Source organism: Macrobrachium nipponense, chromosome 8, assembly GCF_015104395.2.
Source record: "Macrobrachium nipponense isolate FS-2020 chromosome 8, ASM1510439v2, whole genome shotgun sequence".
In the NCBI taxonomy this organism is placed as follows: domain Eukaryota; kingdom Metazoa; phylum Arthropoda; class Malacostraca; order Decapoda; family Palaemonidae; genus Macrobrachium; species Macrobrachium nipponense.
Window position 1 is genome coordinate 52,601,654 of NC_087203.1, and position 10,791 is coordinate 52,612,444.

The window sequence follows — 10,791 nt, forward strand, 5'->3', positions numbered from 1 at the left end:
AGAAATGAACTGAATTGTTAGAGCATCACGTTGATAGCGATACATTAGCTATCTCAGCGATTCATATAAAAAACATACGTAGTCCGCCGGCTCGGAAGTTACAAGTTTCCGGCGCAGGTTAACAGGTCAACCGCTTCCCATGGAAGGTGTTATGAATAGTTGACAAAGACGCAAAACGATGATGTTTTCAAACAAACTTAAACCAGGCTACTGCAGGCATTGCATAGCGTGATCTAGATTTGTCTTGGTCACGTAGGACGCTCCTAATTCGCCAATGACCCCTCAGGTCATGGATTCTATTTACAGATATGTAATTATCTGTTCCTAAACATGTATTTATTACATATGGATTAATTTCGACCAACCTGTTTTTTCTTCTAAGACTATAAATCTGTTTCCTGTCTTTTCCTCAACGACTCTGAAAGGGCCCTCAAATTTCGGACCCAATTTGTAATTTAGTTCATTTCTCACGTTGATTTTCAGAAATACCTTGTCTCCCACATTGATCTTAGGATCAGATGTTCTGCTGTTACTTCTTTCTACCATTTTTTGGGTCGTGGCCTCGAGATTATGGATGAGACAAGCATGTTTCTCTTTCGCTGTAGATATTAATGCTTCGATTGTATCTTCCCCATGATGAGGTATAGTTAAAAGATCGAATGTGCCTCATGCTGGGCAACCAAACAAAGCTTCAAATGGAGACATTTTAATGGAATCACTAACCATAGTGTTAATATTATGTCTAACAACATCAATATATCTATCCTAGTTTTTATCATTACCACCTACAGTCTTCTCGAGAGCTTCAAGCACTTTCCTCTTTGCTCGTTCACACAACCCATTAGCTTCAAGTCTGTATGGAATAATTGTTACTTTCTGTATCCCCATGACTTCAGCCAAACATTCTAAAGTTTTGTTTACAAATTCTCTGCCATTGTCGGTCAATAAAACCTCGGGTGAGCCATATCTGCAAATGATACCATTGAAAAATGCTATAGCTACTTCTTCAGCTGTTTTATGATTAAGTGAAAAAATTTCTACTATCCTCGTAAGTTCAGCTATCATTACTAACAAGTACTTATTCGCATATCTAGATTCACAAAAATTTCCTAGGATATCCATATGTATTCTCTAAAAGGTCTACTTGGTAGACCTTTTTTGCAGGAAGTTATCCTTGCAGATTTGCAAGCATTGCATACTGTACAGTTTTTCACAAAATTTTCCACACCTTTCCCCATGTTTTTCCAAATATATTTAGCATGCACCTCATTATACGTTTTTTTCTATTCCCAAGTGTGGACCACCGAACCTGCAATGTACTATATCCAAAACCACTGGAATTAGGACTTTCGGAATTACGATCTGTGCCGTGTCTCCTTTACTTTCACTAGTTCTCAATTTATATTTAATTTTCCTGACCAACAGATTACCTTCTAACTCTAAACCCGAAAAGGGTAACTTATAACGTGTCCTGACTAATTCCCCTCTGAGAAACGCTTTTGCGTTTGCCAAAATTTCATCTTCATCCTGCCTTTGCTCTATGAGACCCATATCCCATTGTATAGAATCGCTAGTGACTAGTGCAACTTGAACTCCTTCCGTGTCATAAAAACTTCTACTAAGGGCATCCGCTACTACATTTAATTTGCCTTCTATATATTTGAGCTTTGCATCGAAGTCTCTAATAGTTAGAAACCACCGAGCTCTTTTAGGCGACAAATCAGGTTTATTAAAAAGATCAAATAATGGCTTGTGGTCTGTAAGGACTTCTACTTTCTTCCCCATCAGTAGCATTTTAAAATGAACCAAACTTGATACTATTGCAAGCCATTGATCTTTCATTACTGCCCTTTTTCCTAAACTTCCAGCTATAAAATGCTCTGGGGTTGAATTTCCCATCAAAATTTTGCATAAGGCAAGCACCTATACCCTCCTGACTGGCATCAGTCACTAATGTGAATGGTTTGCTGAAATCTGGAAATTTCAGAATCGGGGGATTCATTAACGTGTCCTTAAGTTTTTGAAAACTCACACTCTGGGGTTTCCCAATTGAAATTGAACATCTTCCCGCAATATATCTGTTAGCGGAGCTGCTATGTTAGAAAACCCTTTCACAAACCTATGAAAGAAACCAGCAATACCTAGGAATGACTTAATTTCTTTCTTTGATCTCGGGGAGCGAAAATTCGCTATTGCTCGGACTTTATCGTCGTTTACTCTAACCCCTTCCTTGGATATGACATGGCCTAAATATGTGATTTGCTTTTTCAAGAACGAACACTTAGCTAGCTTAATTTTCAACCCTGCTAATCTAAGCCTCCTAAGTACTTCCTTAAGCACTTCCAGGTGTTGCACAATCGTGTCAGTTGCGACTAAAATATCATCCATATATACAAAAACATTTTTACCCAGTAACCCATGCAAAACTGTGTTCACCAACCTGGTAAAAGTCATCGGACTGCCCGATAAACCGAACGGCATCCGCGTAAATTCATAGTGTCCATTGGGCACTGAAAAAGCCATATATTCCTTACTACTTTCACTAAGAGGGACCTGCAGAAAACTCTGCGCAAAATCAATTGAGCTATAAATATTATGTCCCCCGATTTCTACAAAAAGATCTGGTATGCATGCGACTGGATAATGGTCAGGGATTGTTTTTTCATTTAAACATCTAAAATCGACGCATACTCGGACAGAACCGTCCTTATTAGGCACTGCTAACAGAGGAAAGTTGTATGGAGACACACTAGGCCTAATGATTCCTTCCTCTTCCTATTTATTGACCTCTTTCTCTACCTGTTCTCTGATTTTGAAAGGTATGCGGTATGCAGGAATATAAATAGGTCTTGTGCCATTCTCTAAGTTTACTTTATGTTCTAACACATTAGTCAATCCCAGTTTATCACCTTGTAAGGCTACTGTATCCCCAAATTCTGCCAAGGGCTCGCTTACCGCTTCAACATGCTCACTATAATCCGCATTAGCTAATTGTTCTCTAAATATTCGCTTCCTTGATTGAATTTCTACCTCTGAAAACTCAGATTTCCCCTCTACAATAGCCACTGAACCACTGTCATTACTCCAATCTTGGAGATCTAACACATATGTATTCCTTTGGTATTTCCTAACTGTAACAGAATCACTATCCACTGTCACCAAAACTATTGTAACAGAATCACTATCCTCTGTCACCAAAACTATTGTAACAGAATCACTATCCTCTGTCACCAAAACTATTGTAACAGAATCACTATCCACTGTCACCAAAACTATTGTAACAGAATCACTATCCTCTGTCACCAAAACTATTGTAACAGAATCACTATCCTCTGTCACCAAAACTATTGTAACAGAATCACTATCCTCTGTCACCAAAACTATTGTAACAGAATCACTATCCTCTGTCACCAAAACTATTGTAACAGAATCACTATCCTCTGTCACCAAAACTATTGTACCAGATCACTATCCTCTGTCACCAAAACTGATTGTAACAGATTCACTATCCTCTGTCACCAAAACGGATTGTAACAGAATCCTGTCCTCTGACCAAAACTCTCGTAACAGAATCACACTATCCTCTGTCACCAAAACTATTTTAACAGAATCACTGTCCTCCTGTCACCAAAACTATTGTAGCAGAATCACTGTCTTCCGCTGCACCAACACTATTGTAACAGCCACTTCCTCTGCACCAGCATCCTTAACTATTGTAACAGATCACTGGCCCCACGTCACCAGCACTATTGTAACAGAATCACTATCCACTGTCACCAGCACTATTGTAACGGAATCACTAATCCGTTGTCCAACACTCTTTAACAGAATCACTATCCTCTGTCCCCAGCACTAATGTAACTAGACTCATATCCTCGTGTCACAAAACTATTGTAACAGAATCACTATCCTCTGTCACCATAAACATTTGTAACAGAATCACTATCCTCTGTCCACCCAAAACTATTGTAACAGAATCCCTATCCCTGTACAAAAACTATTGTAACAGAATCACTATCCTCTGTCACCAAAACTATTGTACAAGAATCATATCCTCTGTCACCAATAACATTGTAACAGAATCACTATCCTCTGTCAGCCAAAACTATTGTAACAGAATCACTATCCTCTGTCACCAAAACTATTGTAACAGAATCACTATCCTCTGTCACCAAAACTATTGTAACAGAATCACTATCCTCTGTCACCAAAACTATTGTAACGAATCACTATCAATTGTCACCAACACTCTTGTAACAGAATCACTATCTCATCACCAGCATAATGTAACAGAATCACTATCCTCTGTCACCAAAAACTATTGTAACAGAACACTATCCTCTTGTCACCCAAAACTGATGTAACAGAAATCACTATCTCTTGTCACCAAAACTATTGTAACAGAACCTATCCACTGTCACCAAAAATATTGTAACAGAATCACTCTCCTCTGTCACAAAAATATTGTAACAGTAACACTACCTCTGTCCACCAAAACTATTGTACAGATCACTATCCTCTGTCAACAAAACCTATTGTAACAGGAATCCACTATTCCGCTGTCACAAAAACTATTGTAACAGAATCACTGTACTCTGTCACCAAACCATTGTAACAGAAGCAGTATCATATGTCACCAAAACTATTGACAGAATCACTTATCGCTGTCACCACCAAAACTATCGTAACAGAATCAACTATCCTCTGTCACCAAAAACTATTGTAACAGCAATCACTGTCCTCCTGTCCAACCAAAAACTATTGTAACAGAATCACTGTCCGCTGTCCACCAAACACTATGGTAACAGGAATCACTATCCTCTGTCCCCAGCACTATTGTAACAGAATCACCTGTACCCACTGCACCAGCCACTATTGTAACAGAATCAACTATCCACTGTCACCAGCACTATTGTTAACAGAATCACTAATCCATTGGCACCAACAACTCTTGTAAACCAGAATCATATCCTCTGTCTACCAGCCACTATGTAACAGAATCAACCTATCCTCCTTGTCACCAAAAACTATTGTAAACAGAATCACTATCCTCTGTCACCAAAAACCATTGTAACAGAATCCAAACTATCCTCTGTCACCAAAACTATTGTAACAACGTCCGAATCCACTATCCACCGGTCACAAAACTATTGTAAACAGAATCACCTATCTCTGTCACCAAAAACTAATTGTAACAGAATCACTATCCTCTGCACAAACTATTGTAACAGAATCACTAATCATCTGTCACCAAAATATTGTAACGAAATCACATCCGTAGTCCACCCAAACACTATTGTAACAGAATCCTATCTCGTCACCAAGCACTTTGTAACGAATCACTGTCCCACTGTCCCAGCAATATTGTGTAACAAGAATCACTACCATGTCACCGAGCACTATTTGTAACAGGAATCACTATCTCATTGTCACCCCCAACTCTGTTAAACAGAATCACTATCCTTGTCACAGCAACATGTAACAAGAATCATATCCATGTCACGCTTAAACTATTGTAATCAGAGCATCACTTCCTCTGTACACACTAATTGTAACAGGAATCATATCGCTCTGTCACCAAAACTATTTGTAGACAGACATACTACCTCTGTCACCAGCACTATTTGTAGAGACAAAATCACTATCCATGGTCACCAATATATGTAACTAGAATCACTATCCGCTGCACTAACAACTTATTGCTAACAGAACACTACCTCTGTACGAGCACTATTGTAAACACAATCACTGTCCAGCTGTCACGCACACTATTGTACAGAAATCACTATCCATCTGTCACGCAGCACTATTGTAACAGAATCACATCCATTGTCCCCAACACTCTGTAACAGAATCACTATCCTCTGTCACCAGCAATATTGTAACAGATCACTATCCATTGTCACCACCTATTGTAACAACACTATCACTGTCACCAGAACACTATGTGTAACAGAAACAACATCCCGTCACCAGCACTATTGTAAAAAATCACTATCCACAGTGCTCACAACATTCTATTGTAGACAGAATCATAATCCTCGTCACCAACACTATGTAACAGAACCTATCGTCTGTCAAACACTATTGTAGCAGAATCATTCTATCCTCTGTCACCAGTATAGTTGTAAACAGAATCAACTATCCACTGTCACGACATCTATTTTGTAAGAACACTAGTCCACTGTCACGCAACACCTGATTGGAAAGATCACGTATCCTTCCATCAGCACTATTGTAACAGAATCACTATCTCGTCACCAACAGCTAATTATAGAGCAGAATCACTATCGTCACCGAGCACTAAGTGTAAGCAGAATCACATCCTCTGTCATCAGCACTATTTGTAAGAAAAGTTCAATCCACTACATGAAATTTTTCCCTGTCCAAACCAACACTATGTTTTGTTGTAACAGAATCCAACATATGTACCTCAAACCAACACTATTTGTACCAGAAAATCACTATCCTCGTGTCACCCCCAGCATGCTTGTAACAGAATACTATCTCTGTCACCAGTACTATTGTAACAGAATCACTATCCACTGTCACCAACACTATTGTAACAGAACACTATCCACTGTCACCAACACTATTGGAACAGAATCACTATCCTCTGCCACCAGCACTATTGTAACAGAATCACTATCCTCTGTCACCAACACTATTATAACAGAATCACTACCTCTGGTCACCACACTAAGTGTAACAGAATCACTATCCTCCTCGGTCACCAACACTATTGTACAGAACTCACTATCCACCTTGTCACCAACACATTGCTACCAGAATCCACCTTATCCTCTGTCACCAACACTAGTTGTACAGAATCACTATTCCTCTTTCACCAACACTAAATTGTAACCCGACTCACTTATCTCTTCACCAGCACTATTGAAACAGAATCACTATCCACTGTCACCAACACTATTGTAACAGAATCACTATCCTCTGTCACCAACACTATTGTAGCCGAATCACTATCCTCTGTCACCAACACTATTGTAACAGAATCACTATCCTCTGTCACCGACACTATTGTAACAGAATCACTATCCTCTGTCACCAGCACTATTGTAACAGAATCACTATCCTCTGTCACCAACACTATTGTAACAGAATCACTATCCACTGTCACCAACACTATTGTAACAGAATCACTATCCACTATCACCGACACTATTGTAACAGAATCACTATCCACTGTCACCAGCACTATTGTACCAGAATTACTATCCTCTGTCACCAGCACTATTGTAACACAATCACTATCCACTATCACCAACACTATTGTAACAGAATCACTATCCACTGTCACCAACACTATTGTAACAGAATCACTATCCACTGTCACCAAAAGTATTGTAACAGAATCACTATCCTCTGTCACCAACACTATTGTAACACAATCACTATCCACTATCACCAACACTATTGTAACACAATCACTATCCACTGTCACCAGCACTATTGTAACAGAATCACTATCCACTGTCACTAACACTATTGTAATACAATCACTATTCTCTGTCACCAGCACTATTGTAACAGAATCACTATCCACTGTCACCAGCACTATTGTAACAGAATCACTATCCACTGTCACCAGCACTATTGTAACACAATCACTATCCACTGTCACCAACACTATCGTAACAGAATCACTATCCACTGTCACCAACACTATCGTAACAGAATCACTATCCACTGTCACCAACACTATTGTAACAGAAGCACTATCCATTGTCACCAACACTATTGTAACAGAATCACTATCCACTGTCACTAACACTATTGTAACACAATCACTATCCTCGGTCACCATCACTATTTAACAGATTCATTATCCACTGTCATCAGCAATATTGTAACAGAATCACTATCCTCTGTCACCAACACTATTGTAACACAATCACTATCCACTGTCACCAACACTATTGTAACAGTCACTATCCTCTGTCACCAACACTATAGTAACCGAATCACTATCCTCTGTCACCAGCACTATTGTAACACAATCACTATCCTCTGTCACCAGCACTATTGTAACACAATCACTATCCACTGTCACCAACACTATTGTAACAGAATCACTATCCACTGTCACCAACACTATTGTAACACAATCACTATCCTCGGTCACCAACACTATTTAACAGATTCATTATCCGCTGTCATCAGCACTATTGTAACAGAATCACTATCCTCTGTCACCAACACTATTGTAACAGAAGCACTATCCACTGTCACCAACACTATTGTAACAAGCACTATCCACTGTCACCAACACTATTGTAACAGAAGCACTATCCACTGTCACCAACACATTGTACAAAGAAGCACTATCCACGTCACCAACACTATTGAACTCATATCCTCACTGTCACCAAACCATTGTAACAGAAGCACTATCCACTGTCACCAACACTATTGTAACAAGCACTATCCACTGTCACCAACACTATTGTAACAAGCACTATCCACTGTCACCAACACTATTGTAACAGAAGCACTATCCACTGTCACCAACACTATTGTAACAGAAGCACTATCCACTGTCACCAACACTATTGTAACAGAAGCACATCCTCGTCACCAACACTATTGTAACAAGCACTATCCACTGTCAACCAACACTATTGTAACAAGCTATCCACTGTCACCACACTATTGTAACAGAATCACTATCACCACTGTAACAAGACACAATATTGTAACAGGAGCACTATCCACTGTCACCAACACTATTGTAACAGAAGCACATCCACTGTCACCAACCACTATTGTAACAGAACCATATCCACTGTCACCAACACGATTGTAACAGAAGCACTAATCACTGTCACCAGCACTCTTGTAACAAGATAGCACTCATCCACTGTCACCAACACTATTGTAACAGAATCACTATCCCACTGTCACCAACACTATGTAACAGACTCACTATCCACTGTCACCGCACTATGTAACAGAAGCACTATCCACGTCCAACACTATTGTAACAGAATCACTATCCACTGTCACCAACACTATTGTACGAACACTATCCACTGCACCAACACTATTGTAACAGATCACTATCCAACTGTCACCACACATAACAGAAGCATTATCCATCCAACACTATGTAACAGAAGCACTATCCCATGTCACCAACACTATTGTAAACAGAAGCACTATCCTCTGTCACTAAGCACTATTGTAACACAATCACTATCCACTGTCACAACACTATTGTACAGAATCACTATCCTCTGTCACTAGCACTATTGTAACACAATACTACCACTGCACCAACACTTTTGTAACAGAAGCACTATCCTCTGCACCAGCACTATTGTAACAGAATCACTATCCTCTGTCACCAGCACTATTGTAACACAATCACTAGCACTGTCACCAACACTATTGTAACACAATCTCTATCCTCTGTCACCAGCAACCTATGTAACAACACTCATAATCCTCTGTCACCAGCACTATTGGAGTAGCACAACACTATTCCACCTGTCACAACACTATTGTAACCAGAATCACTATCCTCTGTCACCCAAAGCCTATTGTAACCAATCACTATCCACTGTCCTACCAACACTATTCGTAACAGAATCACATCCTCTGTCCACCAGGGACTATTGTACACAAATCACTATCACTGTCACCAACACTATTGTAACACAATCTATATCCTCGGTCAACCAGCCATATTGTAACACAATCCACTATCTTGTCAACACGCCAACTATTGTAACACCATCCATCCACCTGTCACAACACTATGTAACCCAGAATCACTAAATCCTCTTGTCACCAGCACTAATGGTAACACAATCACTAATCCACTGTCACCAAACATATTGTAACAGAATCACTATCCTCGGTCCCCAGCAACTATTGTAACAACAATCACTATACACTGTCACCCAGCACTATTGTACAGAATCACTATCCCTCTGTCACCAGCACTATTGTAACACCAATCACTATCCTCTGTCACCAGCACAATGTAACAGAATCATTATCCTCTGTCACCAGCACTATTGTAACAAACACTATCCACTGTCACCAGCACTATTGTAACAGAAGCACCATTCTACTGCCACCCCAGCACTTATTGTAACAGAATCACTATCCTCTGTCAACCAGCACTATTGTAACACAATCACTATCCTCCTGTAACAGCACATTGTAACACAATCACTATCCACTGTCACCAACACTATTGTAACAGAAGCACTATCCTCTGGCACCAGCACTATTGTAACACAATCACTATCCTCTATCACCAGCACTATTGTAACACAATCACTATCCACTGTCACCAGCACTATTGTAACACAATCACTATCCACTGTCACCAACACTATTGTAACAGAATCACTATCCTCTGTCACCAGCACTATTGTAACACAATCACTATCCACTGTCACCAGCACTATTGTAACAGAAGCACTATCCTCTGTCACCAGCACTATTGTAACAGAATCACTATCCTCTGTCACCAGCACTATTGTAACACAATCACTATCCTCTGTCACCAGCACTATGTAACACAATCACTGTCCACTGTCACCATCACTATTGTAACAGAATCACTATCCTCTGTCACCAGCACTATTGTAACAGAAGCACTATCCACTGTCACCAACACTATTGTAACAGAATCACTATCCACTGTCACCAACACTATTGTAACAGAAGCACTATCCACTGTCACCAACACTATTGTAACAGAATCACTATCCACTGTCACCAGCACTATTGTAACAGAAGCATTATCCACTGTCACCA